The 22148-nt window shown below is 42.7% G+C and overlaps 1 protein-coding gene across 1 annotated transcript in view; it reads right to left on the reverse strand.

Annotated features, from left to right (window-relative positions):
• Positions 1-5984, reverse strand: part of DAB1 (DAB adaptor protein 1) — a 283159-nt gene extending 277175 nt beyond the window's left edge. Inside the window, exon 1 of the mRNA XM_070746003.1 lies at positions 5832-5984. The gene's annotated coding sequence lies outside the window, so the exon portion shown is untranslated. The remainder of the gene's footprint in view (positions 1-5831) is intronic.
• Positions 5985-22148: the final 16164 nt, after the last annotated feature.

A 22148-nucleotide genomic window follows, 5' to 3' on the forward strand; every position in this document is an offset into this window, starting at 1 on the left:
GTGGGGCCACATTGATCTCAAGGAGAATGTTGTTCTAGAAGTGAAGTGCTACCAGTTTCCTGGGTCCAATCACATAACCCTGCTTGAACAACGGGACTGGGAACATGCTAATTCTGTAAAATTCTATAGGATGGACAGAGACCACATTTCTTTATCAAATACTCTAAAATGAGCCTTGTGATCAGTCTACTGTCATTCACTCCAGTTACTTAATCTATATACCGTATTTTTTGGAGTATAAGACACACCAGAGTATAATACACACCTAGATTTTAGAGGAGGAAAACAAGGAAAAAAGTATTCTGAACCAAATGGTGTAGTAATATATTATTTAATAAAATACCAGTGTAGCAAAAAACGTTTTATAACCATGTATACTTTTTACAACCATGTATACTTTTTACAAATTTCAAACTTGACAGCTTTAAAAGTTGTGGACTTCAACTCCCAGAATTCCTCCTCCAGTCATGCTAGCTCAGGAACGGAGTTGAAGTTCACAAGTCTTAAACTTGCCAAGCTTGAAGACCATTGCACTCCTATCCCCTAACCCAGGGTCTTCAAACTTGACAGCTTTAAGAATAGTGGACCTCAACTCCCAAAATTCATCCTCCAGTCATGCTAGCTGGAGTAATTAGAAACCAAAAATATCTCCGTTCTTCACAAAAAATTGGGTGGGCAAAGGGTCCGAAAAGCCTGCAGAGAGCTTTTGGGTGCTGAAAAATGGCAAAAATGCCCGTTTTTTTAAAAAAAAAATGTGCTGTTTTTTGCCCATTTTTCCCGCAAAAATGGGATGGGCAAAGGGTTTGAGAAGCCCGCAGAGCTCCTGGGTGCTGGGAGATGACAAAAATACCAGTTTTTGTGAAAAATGGGCTATTTTTCACACTTTTTTCACAAAATGGCCACATTTTTGCCATCCCCCAGCACCCAGGAACTCTCTGCAGGCTTCCCAAACCCTCTAACCACCCCATTTTTTGCAAAAATGGGGTGCGGGGGCTTGGTTTCAGGACAGCATAAATGGCTGTATTCAGTGTATAAAATGTACCAACATTTTCACCCTCTTTTAGGGGGGAAAAGGTGTATCTTATACTCTGAAAAATATGATATATAAAAGCAAAAACTACTCACACATTAATTAAGAAAATTCCAGAACTGTAAACCCTACAAGCCTGAAATTTTCCATGTATGTTCTTCTTAGCATCTGGATGCTCACTAAGAAAGGATTTTTCAAAATGACCATTGGAGCATGAGTATTTCTTATATTATTTTTATTAACAAGCTCCGATGCTAAGGAGTTCTACGCCTCCTTCCCACCAGAAAAGAAATCTGATCCAAATGCAAAACACAAGCAGAGGAGTTTCAGTTTCACTTTTGCTTTCACAGCAAGCAGTTTTACTACAGAACAGTTGAGCTAAGCCAAGGCTAGACTCCTTCCTCTCTCCTTGCTCACACAGAAAATACTGTTTGGGTTTCTGTTTTAGTTTCAAAACATCCCTCAACTCTCTCACACACTAACAGGATGCTAGCCAGATGAATACAGATGGATGCTGGTAGGAAGATGCACAGTAACTATCTGTATTTCCCATGGCCAGTTCTAGATGGCATGCTCCAGAGTTAGTTCACCAGACAGGCTGGTCATCCTCCAGCCAGAGAGCAAAGCCAGGAATGCTGTTTACAGGGAGGTCCTGAGCAATTCATCTAAGGGATAAATGTAAATATGCAAATAATGTCATATCTAAGAGAAATATAGTTTACCATCTATAACACAATAATACAATCCTTTTTTTAACAATTAATTTTAAAGCTTTAAATGTGAATTTATCAAACCCCATTATATAGTTTCATAGCGAAGGAAAGGCATCAGCTAGTCTATATACAGCATATAAAATCCACTCATGCACCAACACAAAATCTCCAGAACCATAAAGCCTACAAATATGAAACTTGGCATGCATGTTCCTCTTGGCTTCTAGGTGCTTGCTAAGAAAGGTTTTTTCAAAATGATCATGATATCATTAGATATTTCTTACATGCTCTGATGCTAGGGAGTTAGATGTTCTACTCCCTCTCCATACCTGAATTCTATTCCAACTGCCAGTGGGCATGGACAATGTGTGACTCATCCAGCCTTTAGGCTGGGAGTTTATAGACATTCTGCTCCATGCTAAGGAGTTCAGTTTCCTAGTGAAGGACAGGCATCCAGCTTCTAGTCTTCAGACAAAAGACTGCTAACTTGGGAATCAAGGAGCATATTGACTCAGTGAACAAGCCAGGCAAGAGTCAAAATGATGCTTTGCAAGAATATAACTCTTCCTATCTTATGCAAAGCATCACAGAAACTTGGAACAGGACCTTCAGCAATATTTATTTTTTTATTTTATTTATTTATTGGATTTGTATGCCGCCCCTCTCCGTAGACTCAGGGCAGCTAACAACAATGATAAAAAAACAGCATGTAACAATCCAATAATAAAACAACTAAAAACCCTTATTATAAAACCAAACATGCACACAAACATACCATGCATAACTTGTAATGGCCTAGAGGGAAGGAATATCTTAACTCCCCCATGCCTGACGGCATAAGTGAGTCTTGAGTAGTTTACGAAAGACAGGGAGGGTGGGGGCAGTTCTAATCTCTGGGGGGAGTTGGTTTCAGAGGGCCGGGGCCGCCACAGAGAAGGCTCTTCCCCTGGGGCCCGCCAAATGACATTGTTTAGTCGACGGGACCCGGAGAAGGCCAACTCTGTGGGACCTTATCGGTCGCTGGGATTCGTGCGGTAGCAGGCGGTTCCGGAGGTAATCTGGTCCAATGCCATGTAGGGCTTTAAAGATCATGACCAACACTTTGAATTGTGACCGAAAACTGATCAGCAGCCAATGCAAGCCACGGAGTGTTGAAGAAACGTGGGCGAATCTTGGAAGACCCACAATGGCTCTCATGGCTACGTTCTGCACGATCTGAAGTTTCCGAACACTTTTCAAAGATAGCCCCATGTAGAGAGCGTTGCAGTAATCGAACCTCGAGGTGATGAGGGCATGAGTGACTGTGAGCAATGACTCCCTGTCCAAATAGGGCCGCAACTGGTGCACCAGGCGAACTTGGGCAAACGCCCTCCTCGCCACAGCCGAAATATGATGTTCCAATGTCAGCTGTGGATCGAGGAGGACATATATGTGGCATACAATCAAACATAGACCTCTGTATATTACTTTCAAATTTCAAATACTTTCTCATTTATGGAAGAGGGAAACCTAACCCTAAACAACATACTTTTTGCACATGAAGGGTCTTCCCATTCAGGTTAGAGCTCCACTTTTCTAAATGCATGTCCAAAACAGAGTGAAATTCCTAACAGTGAAGGTTTGATTATAAACTGCTGGATCCAGACCTCAATTTCTTTTAGTTATTGAAGTCAATTTTCTATTATGTGACTGTACAATTGTCTTTCAAATAACTGTTCACATAACATAACTGTTCATAATGTAACTTTCCAAGATTACAACCAGAGATAAAGTCTATATATTTAGAAAGAATCACACACAGAGCTGGGTTCACCTGCATATAGCTTCACCTGCAGAAAAAATATCTGATGGTCTGTATGTATGGCAAACACCTTTTGACTCAGGGCTGGTATTTGGTCTATGCAAATCACTAAACAGCTCAAAATGGTGAACAGGGCAAGTTGCCATCTCCTGAAATGGCTCTTTTCACTCCATTATGATGCTGATACAGGGTTAAACAACTCACTTTTAAGCAATGGAATTTTCTTAAAGACGCAGTCATTCCCTAATTTGCAATCTGACAACCCCAATTTTGAAACTTGTAGTTTGCCCTTTGTTCCCTGTTTATATAGAAAAAGAAGACATGGAGACCCTAATATATCATATAAAAGAGAAAAATCTACAATAAAAATAAGCATTTTTAAAAATATGAGTCTGCACAATCATGGATATTTTTAAAAAATGAACAGTAGGGAGCAGCACAATGATGCACAGGAGATACATTATAAAAATGACAGCTTGCAAATCAAGATCATCCCTAACTTTACATCAGTTTTGGCTCAAATCAAAATGACTACAACTTCAAATAATAAAAGATTTGCTTTTCTTTCTTTTCTTTTTTTAAATTGTACCTGGAATTCCTTCTATGGGAGATAGAAGCTATACAAACAAGAGAGATTGCTTTTACTCTCCTATGTGCAATTACCTTATGAACAGCCCCAGGGAACTACTAAAGCATCTGCAACTTAACTGTACATAATAGTAAACACAAAAGAAGAAAAGGCATATTTTTGCAGGCTGTCACAATAACATGGCATTGTGTACAGCTATAAGGATACAAAAGAAACTATTACCCAGTCACACAACAAACTCCACTCTCTTCAACCTTCTAACAGGAACCCCTGGATCCTAAAGACTTTCTTTCTTTCTTTCTTTCTTTCTTTCTTTCTTTCTCTTTCTTTCCTTCCCTACCTCCTTCATTTCTTTTCTCTTTCTTTCTTTCTTTCTTTCCTTTCTTTCTTTTTCCTTCCTTTCTTTTCTCTTTTAATCACACAATCACATGTTTTTGTTTTTCCCTCTCTCTTGTGCCATTTAGAGCCATTTAGAGCTTCACAGACAAGAGTAACAGAATAAGAAGTCTGTCTTACAAAGCATACAAATCTGCCTTATTACAAATACATGTCACATATCTGGGAGAAAGCTTCCACTGTTCAGTTTTAAAGAGATGAGCAGCAAGAAAAGTCCTCCTTTTTCGCAAGGGCGGGAGCCAAGAGAATGGAGTCAACTTGGAAATGAGTATGGAATGAACAGTGCCGCCAGTGCCTGTGGAATCTCCGCTTTGTAATGAAGTGGGGAAATAATGAGCAGCTTGAAGCATTTCTCCTCACCAGAGCAATTACTGGGGACCCTCCTCCCCATCACACCAATGCTGTGGGGAGCCAGCAGTTCAAGGCAGCCCCAAACAAGACGCTTCCTGGCTTTCTTTTCTTTCTTTTTTCCCAGTTGCACATTATAAGGGTTATTTGCGCTAAGCTACTTTGTAGGATGGGTGTCCTTCTGGAAGAAACTATAGTCTCTCTCAACTACATAGGTCCGCACCAGCCACGGGGTTGCCACCCACATTTCTAAAGGGAAGCATGCGGGTGGAGAAGAGGAAACGGCAGTCACAATGGGAGGGAGAGATCAACCAGTCTTTAACCAGTGGAGTAAACGTTCAAAGCACTCGAAGAATTACAATGGGGGAGAGGGAGGGAGAGAAAGAGAGATGGGGAGGGAGGGAGAGAGAGAGAGAATAAAACCCATACATTTCCTATGTTGGTGCGTCCTCTCTCTCGCTCTCTCTCGCTCTCTCTCTCACACACACACACACACACACACACACACACCTTCCTTCATACACGTGTCCAGTTTGTTTTCCTACAGGGGAAAAAAGTAGCCAAGGGCAGAAAGAACGACACCTGTTATTCAGAAGGGAGCCCTTCCAGCTCGCACCCCTCCTTTCAGCACCTGCTCCGAAGAAGCCTCCGAAGTCTGGCGCCGAGGAGGTCCCGCAAAGGAGGGAGTTGATGGGGGTGGGGGTAGCGGAGAGGGCAGGGAGGTTTCCTTGGCGGACAATGGCTCCACGACTTTTGAAGATGTCCCGGGCGAGGCCCAAGAGCGGGAAAGGGGGAGTGACTCAGCGCCGGAGGAAGTCTCCAAAGGTCGGGGTCGCAAGCCCGAGTTGCCCAGACGCTGCACCCCGCGCGCCCACCAAGTCAAGCCCCGTCGGAATGCGAAGCGGGCTCCCGCCGCCACCTCCCCATTCCTGCTCCGCGCCCCCTCAGACTCACCTCCTCGCCCCGCCGAGCCTCCCCTCCTGGCCATGGCGCGCAGGGTCGGCGAGCGAGGTGGCCCCCTCGTGTCCGCGTGGTCCCTCGTCTCGCCTCGCCTCACGCGCTACCTCAGCGCGCGCGCCTCTCCTCCAGCCGCTCCATTTCTCTCTCTCTCACCCACCCACCCACTCACTCCCTCAGCTCGCCGGGCGCACCCGCCTCCCGCTTCCTCTCCGCCTCCCCTCCTCTCTCCGGCCACCGCGTTAAGCCGAAGGCAGCTTAGAAAGAAGGGGGGAATGCGAGAGCGGGATGCCTTGTTGTGCCTGAGGCGCCCCTCCTCCTCTTCCTCCTCCCTTTTCGAGAAACGAGGGATGGGTGTGTGCGTGTGTGGGTGTGCGCGCGCCTGTGTGTATGTATGTGTGTATGTGTGCAAAAAAACCCACCACCTTTCTTACTCCGGGCGACGCGACACTGCGTGTGGAAAAGGGGTGGCGGGAGGGAGGGGAGAAAAACATCCCACGCCGGATTCCCCTCACGCGACCACTCACCCGGGAAAGCCGTAGCGAGCTCGCGCCACCCTTTTGGAGCCCTTCCTCTCATCTCCAGCTTGTTGGCGACCGCGAGTTGTTTTGAGCACCGTTCTCCTCACTCTCTCTGTGTCTCTCTCTCTCACACACGCACATACGTTAAACCGAGGACAAACTTTGCAAGAAATTGCAGTTTTGCCTTCTCTTCCTCCTCCCCCACCCGCGTTCTGTGGAAGGAATCGCATTAAGAGTAGCGGGGAGCGGAGGGGGGAGAGAGATTTGCCAGCGGACGCAGACTTTCCGCTATAACTGTCCACCCGCCTGGCATCACAACGGCTTAATCGCCGTCGCCTTTTTGCCCGCGCAAATGCATCCACACAGTTTTCTCTCTTCTCCTCCCCGCCTTCCTCCTCCCCCACTTTCCACTCGTGAAAAATGAGAGGGGCGGTGCTAATAACGCCTGGAAAGAAACTCAAACTTTAATTTGCCGGTTTCCTAATGGTGGAGTTAGTTACACGTTCTGTTTATATAGGCGAAGGAAACGAGTGAATGCTAACGCCTTCAAGGAGGTTGTTTCTTTCCACCGACAATTCGCCAGCCGGTATATGAGCCAGTGGTGTCTGAAGAGAACTTAATTTACAAAGAGATCTGTTGAGGAAATTCTATTGATTCCAAGACATGTTCCATGGGGGGCAGGAGGAGAAATCAGATCTCGATTCATTCTTACAATAGTCTTGGCACCCTTGTGCACTTCTTTGGTAACCGTCAGTCATTTTTCATTAATGAGCCCTGTTGCAGAGAGATAAAATTTTGAGTCGAGGGTGGTGGTGGGGAAATCCTCCCAACGGATCATTTCTTGAAAAGTGGTTTGTTGCTGTACATGTCAGTGTTGTTATTTATTTCCCCCCTTTCTGGAAAATATCATATACTGTAAGAACAAATCAACTGAAGGACTGTTTTTTTGTTTAGTTTTGTTTTGTTTCCTCCTAGCTCCTCTCAGTCACCCGTGAAAATTTAATGAGGCATTTAAGGCTGCTACCTTCAGAGTCAATGAGCTGAGCATATGTAGTCTAATGCACTTGCTGTTGAGGCAGTAGGTCTACTGCCTAGGTCTCTAGCTCAGCACTGGGTCTGGGAAAGCAGACCAGAAGTCATAGAGAAGCTATCGTTTCAATGCAGAATTCACGACCCATTAAACCTATTCTGTTATAGCAGCTTCTCCACAAACAGCACCTTCTCCGTTCCCTACAGGCAGGAGAGGAAAAAGAAAGAAAGATGTGCAATCATATCACTTCCTGAAAGGATTTCTACTAAAGAAAGTACTCAAAGCATTGTCTATCAAAAAGCTGCTTCAAAAATTAGGTTAGCAAGGAGTTAGCCTGGCAGCCTGGGAATTTGGAGCAGGTTTCTTTCTAGGGTACCAAAATATGACACTATTATCATATGTTAGACTACCAATTTAGAGCCATGGAAATTTCCAATGTGGCCATATGCCCATACCATTCACAATGTACATAAAGGATTAAATCAACAGCAGGTCCACCAGCTTCCCCTCTTCTCATCATTCAAGCAACATCAAGCAGCTCCTGCAAAGTTTATGCACATTTTAAAAAGGCTATTTAAAAAAAGAAAGAATATTTGTGCTGGTCCAAACTTAGGTCCTTTTGTAGGAGTTGTGTGCAACACTACTATTCATATGGTCTAGAGGTAATTCAAGTTATATGTGTGTGGGTTTTTTTTAAAAAAACCCTATCTTCTGCAAGTCAGAAGAAGTTCATAAAGGAAAACTAGAGAGGTGGAGAATTTTAAAACTGCAAAGCAGCAACTGAAAATGCCCCTCTCAGCCCCTGCCATACATACTGTAAATATGAGGGTGCTCTCTGAACTTGGTTGTTTCCTTGCAGATGTTTCATTATCCAAACTAGGTAGTGTCATCAGTACTAGCTCTGTAGATATTAATGGATATTCTACATCAGGGTGTCAAATTCATGGCCTGCGGGCTGGGTGAGTCATGCACTGGTCACTCCTACTCCCGACTGTTTAGCAAAGGGAAAAAAATTATGATATGTCACATGATGACAATGCGACCTTGCAAGTTTGAGACAGCAACCCCCCCCCCCGCTCTACATTTATTTATTTATTTACTATTTATTTATTTATTTATTTACTATTTATTTATTTATCTATTTATTAATTAGATTTGTATGCCGCCCCTTTCCGTAGACTCGGGGTGGCTCACAACACAATAAAACAGTTTGTTTGACAAATCTAATAATTTACAATTTAAAATTTAAAATAGTTAAGAAACCCCATTTTAAGCAGACATACCTACAAACATACCATACATAAATTATATAGGCCCGGGGGAGATATTAATGGACATCAGGAGAAGAATCTTTGGAAAATCTAAACTGTAGTTATAAGAGGGGCATTGGTTTCTTTTAGACAACATATCACTAATGAAGGAAATTGTAATAGTGCTCCCATAAGTAATAATTAAGATAAAACCATTGCCCAATGATCATTCATATATTGCTGTATATGGACAATAGTCATTTTAGAATCAATCTGCCTTTTGTCTATGCCTTTCCCTATGCATGAATAAATACACAGGCCAGATTCCAGCTAGATACTAATATGTTTCCAGTTTAAAAAACACACACCATATTTTCTGCCTCTGAGGGGAAAAAAAGGTCTTCTAGAGAACTTCAGGTATGACTGAAATTTTAAGCCTGAGTCTTCTGAGCCAATGCTCCTAATTTTTAAAATGATTGCTAGGCAACTTAAGGATAAAAGTTAAGGGATTTAGTTAGCGTTAAGGAATATGTCAGATAGTACATGGAAAACCAGGGTTGCCCAAAAACTGAAAAGGAATGTAGTATGAAAAGTTACAGACAATGTAAGCATCTCTTTAATTTGCATTTAACTTTGTTTTCATTTGCATCTATCTATGCAGGGGGGGAAATTGATACCAACTTGCCTTCCATTGAGGACCTGTATACTGCACAAGTCAAAAAGAGGGCTGTAAAAATATTTATACAAACAACAAGTCTGCAGTACTATTAATCTTCTCATCATTCCCATCATCCATCTCCTCCCACAAATGACTGTACGACTGTAACTTTGTTGCTTGTATGCTTACAATTTATATTGACTGGTTCCTAATATGATTGGATTATTTATTTGTACTCAGACTATCATTAAGTGTTGTACCTTATGATTCTTGACGAGCTTTTCTTTTATGTACACTGAGAGCATGTGCACCAAGATGAAGTCCTTCTGTGTCCAATCACACTTGGCCAATAAAATTCTATTCTATTCTATTCTATTCTATTCTATTCTATTCTATGAGCAAGTGTCCAGACCCATAATTCAATGCCTGGGGTGGGTGAAAACAGCTTCCCCCTCTCCTCGGAGACCCTCTGAAAGACGGAAATGCCCTGTTTCCCAACTTCTGTTGGGCCCAGTAGGCGTGTGTTTTTCCCTCCCCAGTCTCCAAAGGCTTCCCTGGAGCCCTAGAAGACCTCCCCCACCTCCCCAGAGGCTCTCTGGAAGCCAAAACCTCCCCCCAAGAGCCTCTGACCGAGATAAAAATCAGCTTGCCGGCAAACACATGTACGTTGGAGCTGAGTTAAGACAACTGCTCATGTGTCAGCAGATATGGCTCTGCATACCACCGGTGGCACCTGTGCCATAGGTTCGCCATCACTGTTCTAATGCATGGGTGTCAAATTTGCCATGTGACGTTTCATGATGTTTTTTTCCTTTCACCGAGTTGGGGTAGGTATGGCCTATGGTGCGACCCATCCAACCCACAGGACACCATGTTGACACCACGGCTCTAGGGCATCCTTCTCTGTAGGACCCAGCTTGCTCACCTTTGTTCTAATAGAATCCTGCTGTTATATACTGGCCATAACTAAATTAATTGTTCCTAATTTTCCCTTGAACAATGATTATACAATACAATGCTGTTTACTAACTTGTTATTTCAATATCTTTGGATTCTCAGTTGTAACTGGTTAATTTCATAAGTTGCAACTTTTCTATACAGAGCAATGCCAGACCTTGTTTGTGGAAATAAAAAAGTTGAATGAGAATAGCCAATTTGATGTTCTTTATTATAATTCATTGATTCGAATCACATTCAATATATAATATATATTTTGCACAGTTTATAAATATATTTTATATTTGCTCATGAGATTTAGTATGAATAAATGAGCATGCTGTAATTATACTGTGCAATTTTCTATATAAAAATTAAACTAAAATTGAACAGACTTGAAAAGCAATTTGAATTGCAATTTTTCATTGTACCCTTTCATTATGCAAGAGTTACCATAAGCAATCTGTTCCAATTTAATGCAAAATATTTTTAGTTCATAGCTTTACGTTGAAGATAATTGAATGAGGGCATTTACATGCAGATGAATATTTCTCCCTATAGCAAGAGAAACAAGCATAGCACAGTTCTGTCATGAAAATGTATACATACATTGATTTTCAAATGAAATATTTTTAATTTAATAAAATCTGGTTTCTAATGAATATATATGGAATTTTACTTATTTACTTGTTTATCAAATTTGTATGTCTGCTTATCTCACACAAAAAGTGATTCTGAGCAATGTAACCTACTTAATTAAAAAACTCAATAAATATATTAAAATTTATTATTAAAAAGTATAGGCCAATGGTTGCTGATTTGCCTCCAGATACAATTCCAAGTACTGGTTATCACCTTTAAAGCCCTGCATTGGTATTTGCAGGGCCTCCTGCCCATTATATGAAAGGCATTTTGCAGGTCCTATTACTAGGATGTTCCCCTGATAGAACCTAAAAGAAGGGCCTTCTCTGAAGTGGACTCTTTCTTTTGGAACCACATTTCCCTGGAAATAAGGTTTCTCCTACTTGATACTTTTTCAGAAGGTACTGGAGACATGGCTCTTATAACCAGTCTGGGGATCCTAGGTTGATTCAGAGGCAATCAAGTGAGTTATCTAATCATAACTGTTGTTGCCATGGATGGATGGGATTCTGGGGTTTTTACACTGTTGATTTTTCATGTTGAATGCCACCTGAAGTCTCTATATGCGAGTTGGGTGGCAGTATAAATGTATTAAATAAATACGAAAATTAAATCTCAACATATGCCTAAAGCCCAGCTTCATGAATAGCATCTTACTGACCTCTCCAGGTTCCTTAGAGGTCAGTAAGGGGCATGCATAAGTGCACCAGTATGCCTTCCGTCCCCTGTCCAATTGTCTCTTCTTATCTCATTTATCTTTTCTTCCTTTCAAATATGTTCACCAATACTTTTATATCTTATCTTCTATTCTTTTCTTTACTTATATTATTAAATATCTTTCTCTTCAATGTGTATTATGTATTGGACAAAATAAATAAAAAAATAAAAAAATAAAAATAAATCTCATTTCCAGTGACTTGTACCCATATACACAGACACACACACAAACACACACACACACACATAGGGAAATAGAGATGGGAGAGGGAAGGAGGGAGGGAATATAGCATCCCTCGAAGCTATCATAAATTCTTGAATGATAATTCCCACACTTCTATCCCTGTCCCAGGATTTTGTTTGATGCCATACCCAACACCCAGCTGTGAATATCTCCAAAAGGATTATCTGCCTAACCTCCACAGCCAGGTCTCATGATACATGCCAGGTTGGCCTTTTCATCAATGATTAAATCACTAGTGAGGGAGGTCTTATTGCAGACAGAGACAACATTCAAAAGCAGCAACAAATATCGAGGGTATCTGAAGGTCTGCTGATAGGTACCAGGGATGAGGTTGAGGAGCTAGAAAGTGAGACTGGAGTAAAACAGTGATCCCACATTTCCCAATGACCCATTCCTCATCTCCCACCATCACTCCCCATTTGCATTCTAAAAGGAACTTTGGAGGAGGCTATGTTTGTTCCTTAAATATTTTTACAACAAAAGTGATATTTTATTTTATTCTTTTTTTCACACTTGATTTCTACCAATGTCTATTTTCTGCTTGATGATTACAGGAGTAGATGGAGTGATTTCATGCCTCCTGTGATCCTGTGATTCCTAATGACATTAAGGAAAGTAGTGAAGGTGAAATTATTTAATGGAGTTCTCAATTTATATTGTTGCTAGAACTTTGGATGCCAAGACAGGGTTGAATGATTTTACTGGTTTATTATATGGTCTTATGATGGTGGGGAATACAGAGCATGATACCATGGCCTTTCGAGACTGAAGGATGCCAGTGCAATGAAGATGCTAGTAGTTGGATACCTGTGCTTCGCTACGAAACTGAACCACTTAGCATGGAGTAGAATATCTAAATTCGCAGCTCACAGGCCGTGCCCACTGGCAGTTGGAACAGAGTTTTTTTCAGGTGGGAAGGGGGAATAGAACATCTAACTCCTTAGGATTAGAATGTGTTAATAATAATATAAGAAAAGACTCCGGGACCGCCTTCTGACACACAAATCCCAGTGCCTGGTTAGGTCCCACAGAGTTGGCCTTCTCCGGGTCCCGTCGACTAAACAATGTCGTTTGGTGGGACCCAGGGGAAGAGCCTTCTCTGTGGCGGCCCCGACCCTCTGGAACCAGCTCACCCCGGAGATTAAAACTTCCCCCACCCTCCTTGCCTTTCGTAAACTTCTTAAAGCCCACCTCTGCCGTCAGGCATGGGGGAATTGAGACATCTCCCGCGGGCCTATACAGTTTATGCATGGTATGTTTGTATGTATGTTTGCTTTTAATAATGGGGGTTTTATTTATTTATTATTATTTATTTATTTATTTATTATTTGGATTTGTATGCCGCCCCTCTCTGAAGACTCGGGGCGGCTCACAACAAGTAGTACAAATCACAATAATCCAATCAGTTAAAATATTTAAAGCTTTAAAAACCCCATGTACTAACAGACATACACACAAGCATACCATGTATAAATTAAACATGCCCAGAGGGAGATGTTTCAGTTCCCCCATGCCTGACGGCAAAGGTGGGTTTTAAGGAGTTTACGGAAGGCAGGAAGAGTAGGGGCAGTTCTAATCTCCGGGGGGAGTTGGTTCCAGAGAGTCGGGGCCGCCACAGAGAAGGCTCTTCCCCTGGGGCCCGCCAACGGACATTGTTTAGTTGACGGGACCCGGAGAAGGCCCACTCTGTGGGACCTAATCGGTCGCTGGGATTCGTGCGGCAGGAGGCGGTCTCAGAGATATTCTGGTCCAATGCCATGTAGGGCTTTAAAGGTCATAACCAACACTTTAAATTGTGACCGGAAATTGATCGGCAGCCAATGCAGACTGCGGAGTGATGGTGAAACATGGGCATACCTAGGTAAGCCCATGACTGCTCTCGCAGCTGCGTTCTGCACGATCTGAAGTTTCTGAACACTTTTCAAAGGTAGCCCCATGTAGAGAGCATTACAGTAGTCGAACCTCGAGGTGATGAGGGCATGAGTTACTGTGAGCAATGAGTCCCGGTCCAGATAGGGCCGCAACTGGTGCACCAGGCGAACCTGGGCAAACGCCCCCCTCGCCACAGCTGAGAGATGGTTTTCTAATGTGAGCTGTGGATCAAGGAGGACGCCCAAGTTGCGGACCCTCTCTGAGGGGGTCAATAATTCCCCCCCAGGGTAATGGACGGACAGATGGGATTGTCCTTGGGAGGCAAAACCCACAGCCACTCCGTCTTATCTGGGTTGAGTTTGAGTCTGTTGACACCCATCCAGGCCCCGACAGCCTCCAGGCACCGGCACATCACTTCCACCGCTTTGTTGAGTGAGCATGGGGTGGAGATGTAAAGCTGGGTATCATCAGCATATTGATGATACCTCACCCCATGTCCTTGGATGATCTCACCCAGCGGTTTCATGTAGATGTTAAATAGCAGGGGGGAGAGGACCGACCCCTGAGGCACCCCACAAGGGAGAGACCTCGGAGCCGACCTCTGACCCCCCACTAACACCGACTGCGACCAGCCAGAGAGGTAGGAGGAGAACCACTGGAGAACAGTGCCTCCCACCCCCAACCCCTCCAGCCGGTGCAGAAGGATACCATGGTCGATGGTATTGAAAGCCGCTGAGAGGTCGAGGAGCACCAGGACAGAGGATAAACCCCTGTCCCGGGCCCGCCAGAGATCATCCATCAACGCGACCAAAGCGGTTTCCGTGCTGTAACCGGGCCTGAAACCCGACTGCTAGGGACCTAGATAATCGGCTTCTTCCAAGGACTGTTGGAGCTGGAGTGCCACCACCTTCTCAACAACTTTCCCCATAAAGGGAAGGTTGGAGACTGGACGATAGTTATTAAGTACGGCTGGGTCCAGGGAAGGCTTCTTGAGGAGGGGGCGCACGAGCGCTTCTTTATAGAGTGTTGGAAAAACTCCACTCCCCAAGGAAGCGTTGGTAATCTCCTGGGCCCAGCTCCGTGTCACCTCCCTGCTGGCCGAAACCAACCAGGAGGGACACGGATCCAGTAAACAGGTGGTGGAACTCACAGCTCCAATGGCCTTGTCCACTTCATCAGGTGTCACCAGATCAAACTCTTCCCAGACAGGTGGACAAGTACGTGCCCCGGTCACCTCGACTGACTCGTTGTCAGCCGACTCTGTTTTACAATTGGAGTTGAGGTCGGCCCGGATCTGAGCGACTTTATCAGCGAAAAACGTGTTAAAGTCCTCGGCACTACTCTGCAAGGGCTCCCCAACTCCCCCCTGATTAAGAAGGGAGCGGGTCACCCTAAACAGAGCGGCCGGGCGGGATTCCGCTGAGGCAATCAAGGCGGCATGGTATGCGCATCTTGCCGCCTTGAGCGCCACTTTGTAAGTCTTAATAAAAGCTCTTACAAGTGTTCGATCAGATTCAGACCTACTCTTCCTCCATCGCTTCTCTAGACGTCTCTTTTGGCGTTTCAACTCCCGGAGCTCCTCGTTGAACCATGGGGCTCTACGGGGTCTAGCGCCACGGAGAGGTCGCAAAGGCGCAATACGGTCAAGAGCCTCCGCAGCAGCCCTGTTCCAGGCCTCCGCAAGAGACTCCGCCGAACTGTGGATGAGTGCCTCTGGAATAACCCCAAGCGCCGTCTGAAAGCCCTCTGGGTCCATCAGGCGTCTGGGGCGGAACATCTTCATTGGTTCCACCTCCCTGCTGGGAAGGATTGGAGCCAGGAAGTCAAGCCGTAGTAGAAAATGGTCTGACCATGACAAAGGCAATGCTTCTAAGCCCCTTAGTCTCAGACCATTTCTCAATTGCTCGGAAAGGAATACCATGTCAGGTGCGTGCCCTCCCTCGTGAGTTGGACCCTGTACTACTTGAGTCAGGTCCATGGCTGTCATGGTGGCCATGAACTCCTGTGCCAACCCAGAGGTTTCGCCGAGTGACGGCAGGTTGAAGTCCCCCAGGACAATGAGTCCGGGGAACTCCACCGCCAACCCGGCTACCTCCTCGAGTAGCACAGGCAGGGCTTTTGACACGCAGCTGGGAGGCAGGTACGTGAGAAATAAGCCCACCTGAACCCCTAAGTCCAACTTCAACAAGAGAGACTCGCAACCCGCGATTTCCGGAGCAATGAGTCTACGCAGGCAAAGGCTCTCCCTGGCTATAATAGCCACTCCTCCCCCCCTTCCCTGGGGTCGAAGTTGATACCATTTCTGAAACCCGGCTGGGCAGATTTCAGAGAGAGGAACACCTCCCTCTGGGCCCAGCCAGGTCTCAGTAATACATGCCAGGTCGGCCTCCTCATCCAGGATTAAATCCTGGATGAGGAGAGCTTTATTTACCACCGACCTGGCATTAAGCAGCAGCAACCTGAGCCCAGGGCCAGAGTTACACTCATCACCAGTACCCAAGATTGGGCTCACAGAGCCAGAACAAGGGATCATTATTACGCAACGATCCCTCGTTCCCCTGGAATGGCTAACTCTGTGGCCCCCGCCATATCTGCCTCTCCCCAGCAACACCGGGATGTTCTGACCCTCTGTCCCCCCAGAGATAGGTGCCTCCCCCCCTCCTGCCTCTCCAGCGCCAGGTGGGCCAACTATGTTACTTGCATCCTTCCCATTCATTTCACCCATATTGTACCCCCATCCATCCCATCCATCCCATCCATACCAATCATTCACTCCATACATACTACACCCTCCCCAATTGTCCATCATTAAACCCCCCCAATAATTTAGTTAAAAGTAAATCAATTTATAGTTAAAAATACTAAAAATTAAAATACTAACAAAGGTAATAGATACACATAAAAATATAAAATATATAAAATATGGATAATAATGTAATAATTTAGTTAATTAAAATGAATCCAATCTAATCAGTAGTGCATAAAGTGTATATATAGAGAATATAGGAATATAGGAATTTGGTTAGCAGCAAGGTCGTATCAGTTCTCAGTTACTAAGTTGGTTTGGCTGATTAGTTCTCAAAGTTGTGAAAGTTCTGAAAGCCTCGGATATCAGTATCTGGGACACAGGGTCTAAATACAGTTTGGTTTTTCTAGGACTGGTCAAGATCGGTGACCAGTACTGTAAAAATTCTGTCTCTTTGCCTCGATTGAGAATGTCCCAAGTTCTTCCTCTCTGGGGGCTCCAGTTTTCATCAGGTGCCCTGGGCAATCTCCAGTAGTCCTCAGTCCCACTTTAGTGTTTTTTAAATTATTAGATTTGTTGTACATTGTTTTATTGTTGCTGTGAGCCGCCCCGAGTCTACAGAGAGGGGCGGCATACAAATCTAATAAGTAAGTAAGTAAGTAAGTAAGTAAGTAAGTAAGTAAGTAAGTAAGTAAGTAAGTAAGTAAGTAAGTAAATAATCTGATGGTCATTTAGAAAAATCCTTTCTTAGCGAGCTCGTAGAAGCTAAGAGAAACATACATGCCACCTTTCATGTTTCTAGTCTTTATGGTTCTGGAGATTTCATGATGATGTGTGAGTGGTATTTTGTTTTTATATATATATAGAAGAATATAAACTGCTAGAAAATATTGGTGGTATAGAAATACTGTATAATGAGTGCATAAATATTATGGATACTTTGGTGACTTGAACTTTTGACAATGAACATACAATCCTAAAATGATAAGATATTGTAAAATGTGTTCTGCCAACACATTTTTGGCAAACCCCCCCCCCAACCTTCAGGTTGCATTAAAAAACAAATATAAGAATATTAGTAATCCTTTTACTGTACATGAATGAAACACATGATTATTTCAAAGAAATGATTGTGTTTCTTTAGCAATAAATTGACTTCTTTTTCCACTTGTGTCAAATCCAATTTTCCGTTTTTACTGCATATTTTCTATTTGTATATTTAGTGAAGAGTAGTGGGTTTTAAATGTGTCATTGACCCAAATAAATGTTTAAATAGGTATTCTACCTTGGGCTCTGCTCTTGTCAGACTTTATAAGTTAACCATAGTGGGAAGCGGTCAGTAATTGGATGGTAGACCTCTAAGGAAAAGTAGAAGCAGAAGGTTCTTAATTATTCAGTAAGTAGAATACTATGTCAGCATAGGGCTTGTTTTCCTGCTGGGAAAGTCTCTCATGCAACATGTGATATCTTTCGCTAGATGCTACTATTATCTAAACCTAGATTATTCCTCATTCCTGGGCATTAAAGGTTGCATCTTCCTACTGATTTGTGCCCCTTTTAGGGCATCAAAGAGTAGTGTTAAAATATTGAAGTAGATGTAGGAACCTGAATACGAAAGGTCAAAATCTCAGGCAAAAAATAAATAAATTTTGGTTTTCTTAAGCCAGGTAGGAAATTAAGAAATTGTTGATGTTTTAAAGTTACTGCTGTACTGAAAGAACTCAGAAAGTATACAGTAAGGACTGTACAAGTTTGTGATGTATCGTTGGGAAATCTGACAGTTTTCTATCATAAAAAGCTTTCCATGTCATAATAATTGCACAGTAAAACTACTAGTAAATAGTTAAACACAAAACTCTAAGAAGTCCTATCTATCATCTATCATCTCTCTCTCTCTCTCTCTCTCTCTCCCTGCCTCCCATCTATTTACAGTATTTGTCTGTCTGTCTTCTGTTTAGGCCCATCTGCGTGCTGCACAGTTGATCACAGATTCTGAGGATCGAGAGATGGGTGTGCGTTGGTGTCCTAGGCCAGTGTACTTGGTACCTGAGTCTGTTAGTGATGAGGTCAGAGAGGATGTGGGGTCAGAGGCTGAAAGTCAACCAGGGCCTGTTGCACCTCTGGAACCAGCTCCCCCTGGAGATTAGAACTGCCCCCACCCTCCTTGCCTTTTGTAAAGTTCTTAAGACCCATCTCTGCCGTCAGGCATGGGGGAACTGAGACATCTCCCCCGGGCCTATACAGTTTATACATGGTATGTTTGTGTGTATGCTTGCTTTTAATAATGGGGTTTTAGTGTTTTTTAAATTATTAGATTTGTTCTTACATTGTCTTTGTTATTGTTGCGAGCCACCCGAGTCTACGGAGAGGGGCGGCATATAAATCTAATTAATAATAATAACAATAACAATAATAATAATAATAATAATAATAATAATAATAATAATAATAGGTGCACTTGAGTGAATCAGGAGAAGAGGGAGACCCTCTTCTTGATTCCAGAGTACGCAGAAATGGCATGAGTAGCTCAACAAGAGAAGGTCTCTGTGTAAATAGATCTCTAGAACACTTGGCCACACCTTTTGGCTATTTAAGGATGAGCCTTGTGATGAGCCAGTGCACAAGTCAACTTTCGAATATGAGATATGGCTGCTCAGATCTGCCTCTTGGCCTATTTATGTGAATTCCAAATTAAGAAAGTGAAATCTTGGTTTCCGGGCTTCCTGCCAACTCAGAGTGAGTCATGTTAATTAGAGATTTGTGATCAAAGAGAACTATTTGGGAGTTTGGCTTTATGTTTGAGGCTCTAAGGAACAGCTGAGACCAAACAGACTATTTTCTTGATTTGCTAATATATTTTACACAGTTAAACCTTTCTGCTACTAAACTATTAGAATTATATGTTTAAATCTTGTCAAATCCATCCTATTTCTTGGAGGACTCATCACTGGAATATAACTCTATCTATCTATCTATCTATCTATCTATCTATCTATCTATCATCTATCTATCTATCTATCTATCTATCTATCTATCTATCTATCATCTGTCTACTTACCTACCAACCTATCTATCTACCATCCATCCATCGGTCCACCATCCATCCATCCAGGCACCTTACATGCTAGGATTAAAGCAATCATAAATAAAACCATAAAATACAAAAGAGTAATACATAGGCACACTGACTTTTTGACAGGTTTCACAATATCATTACAAATGATAACATATTTAAATTGGCTTCAAAGTCTTCTGGAGGAGATCATATTCTCAGTCATTTGCACATGATATATTGTCCCTAAGCAGTTTCCAGGATCTTAGGAGTCACTGAAGAAGAACTGAAAACTTAATCACTGCTTAATCAGCCTGGATTTCTTCTATGAAATATTTAACATTGAATGAGTATTAATCTAGGCACACGTATTGTCATCTCTTATCAAACCTGTGATCAAATTGTGTGTATACTTTACCAGCAATTCCTGAAACAAATAACAAATAACCTAGGATCTTGCCCAAATTTGTCAATCAGCGTTTGAAGTAGCTTCGTCCTTGCTTTCATTAATCTTCCTCAGCAAACATTCATCGTGTAAAGTTCAGATAATCGGCCATCTGCTATTGTTGATCTCAACCAGGTTTTCACAGTTCTGGTTGTTCTGAGTGACCTTCCTTTGTATAGGTAGCTACTGGTAGTGTCAAAGAGATCGGAACTGCTGGGCTAGGCTGAAGGAAATAGATGATTGTGTTGCAGCAAATTCAAAAGTCAGTTATAATTATGCTATGTTATCTGGCCCTATTTCAAACCAGGTGTATACTTCAGCTTCCAAATTTTCAACTGCATAATTTCATTAATATTTTTTTCAACCCTTGTTTTGAATTCTTTACTCCCAGGATTTGCTATTTATATTAGGCGAACTGAGAAAAAAAATGAATGCTCCTTTGCTTTCTGGAAAAACCTGGTGTTCCACTGATAATATTATTCCGTTCAAACAGGCTACATGGATTGAATTATAGGCACATTCTCCCATATTGAGTCACATAATTTGAGCAGTATTTGTGAAACCTGCATCGTGCAGGAATATAAAAAATCAGCGGCCACCTTGACTGCTACTGTTGAATTTCTATAGCAGCTCATTTGAAATGTTTTTCTGAGTCTCCTTGTAGCCCTGAGAGATTTAGTAAGTCAGGTCAAAGTTTGTACACTTGCATGAAATTAAGCTGAATGGGTTGCAGAACTTTTGTCACTGTTCTGTCGGGCTCTCTGGTACACTCCTCCCAAAAATTCACAGGTACAAATTGCAGACACACACACGTTTGAAAATTCAAAACAATGTTCTTTATAATGAAAATTCACTTAAACTAAGCCCTCTTTTGGTATAGCAAAGAGCACTGGTCTCCAAACAAACTGGTAATTTGTACAAGTCCCTTATCAGTTCTGTGATACTTAGCTTGCAGCTATGAGGCAATTCACAGTCCTTCTTCTTTCACAAAGTGAAACACACTTTGCTCTGGGTTAGTTTCAAAATGGGGGGAAATCAGCACACAAAAGGTCAAAGTCAGTAAAGCAGTCATGAAACACAACGATCAGATAATCCTCCACAATGGCCAAACCCACAGGCTGCTATTTATAGCAGCCTCACTAATTACCACAGCCCCACCCAACCACAGGTGGCCTCATTTTCTTTGATAATAATCTCTCAGTTGTTGTTGCCTATGCATCACTCTCCGCATGCGTGGCTGTATCATTAACTCTTGTTCTGAATCCAAGGAGGATCTAGATAATTGATCTCCTTCTGAGCTGTCTGCCACACTCTCCTCCTCCCTGTCACTCATGTCCTCTTGGTCAGAGGAGCCTTCAACAGCAGATTCCACCGGGGGGGGGGGGGGCAAAACAGGCCTGCAGCATGTTGGTGTCTCCCCCATATCCACAGTCCTTGGGGCAGGAGCTGGGCCAGAGCTAACCACAACAGTCACTAACTTCCATTTTGACAAATTGGTTGAAATTATAATAAGAGAACAACAGAAAGTTGATATGCTTGAAGACATACATCCTGGGCATTGTAATGTGCTTTCCCTAAAGTTGCAGCAGTCACTACTCAACTGATCAAAAAATATTTGCAAGATAGTGAGAAAATTGTAACGTTCTTGTATTTTTCAGTCTATCACATTTAGTCATTGAACACATTAAATAAACTATTTTCCGTTCGCGTTCTCGTTGAAAAAGAAATGATGCCTTTGCCTGTGCCTGTCCCAATTGAATGCCTTATCTCAGATGCAGTACTGAAATAATTCCCCACCAGATCAAATCTATGTTTGCATAGAAAACAGAAGCACTTTTGAAATATCTGTTTCTTATAACAGCTGTGCATAATATCTTTTCTTGTCATAGGTATATTGGTCCAAATAATCCCTAGATTTAGGCAAGAATTTGCGTTCTCATACCTAACTAAGTGAGCAATGGTGATAGAATTCAATGCATTGAATCTAGCCAAACTGGGGAACTCTTTCCAAATAACCCTTTCAGTACCAGAAGTATATAAAACGTACTCCTAATAACAATTGCTCATTTCCAGGTATGTCAGCACTTTCATCAGCAATAATTGAAAATCTACCTGACATATGGGCTGCAGAAACTATATCTTCTCTTAATGGCATCTTCACACAGATAATCTGTTCGTGTTCCACTTGGACTGGTGTATAA

The sequence above is a fragment of the Erythrolamprus reginae genome, chromosome 3, assembly GCF_031021105.1.
Source record: "Erythrolamprus reginae isolate rEryReg1 chromosome 3, rEryReg1.hap1, whole genome shotgun sequence".
Classification (NCBI taxonomy): Eukaryota; Metazoa; Chordata; class Lepidosauria; order Squamata; family Dipsadidae; genus Erythrolamprus; species Erythrolamprus reginae.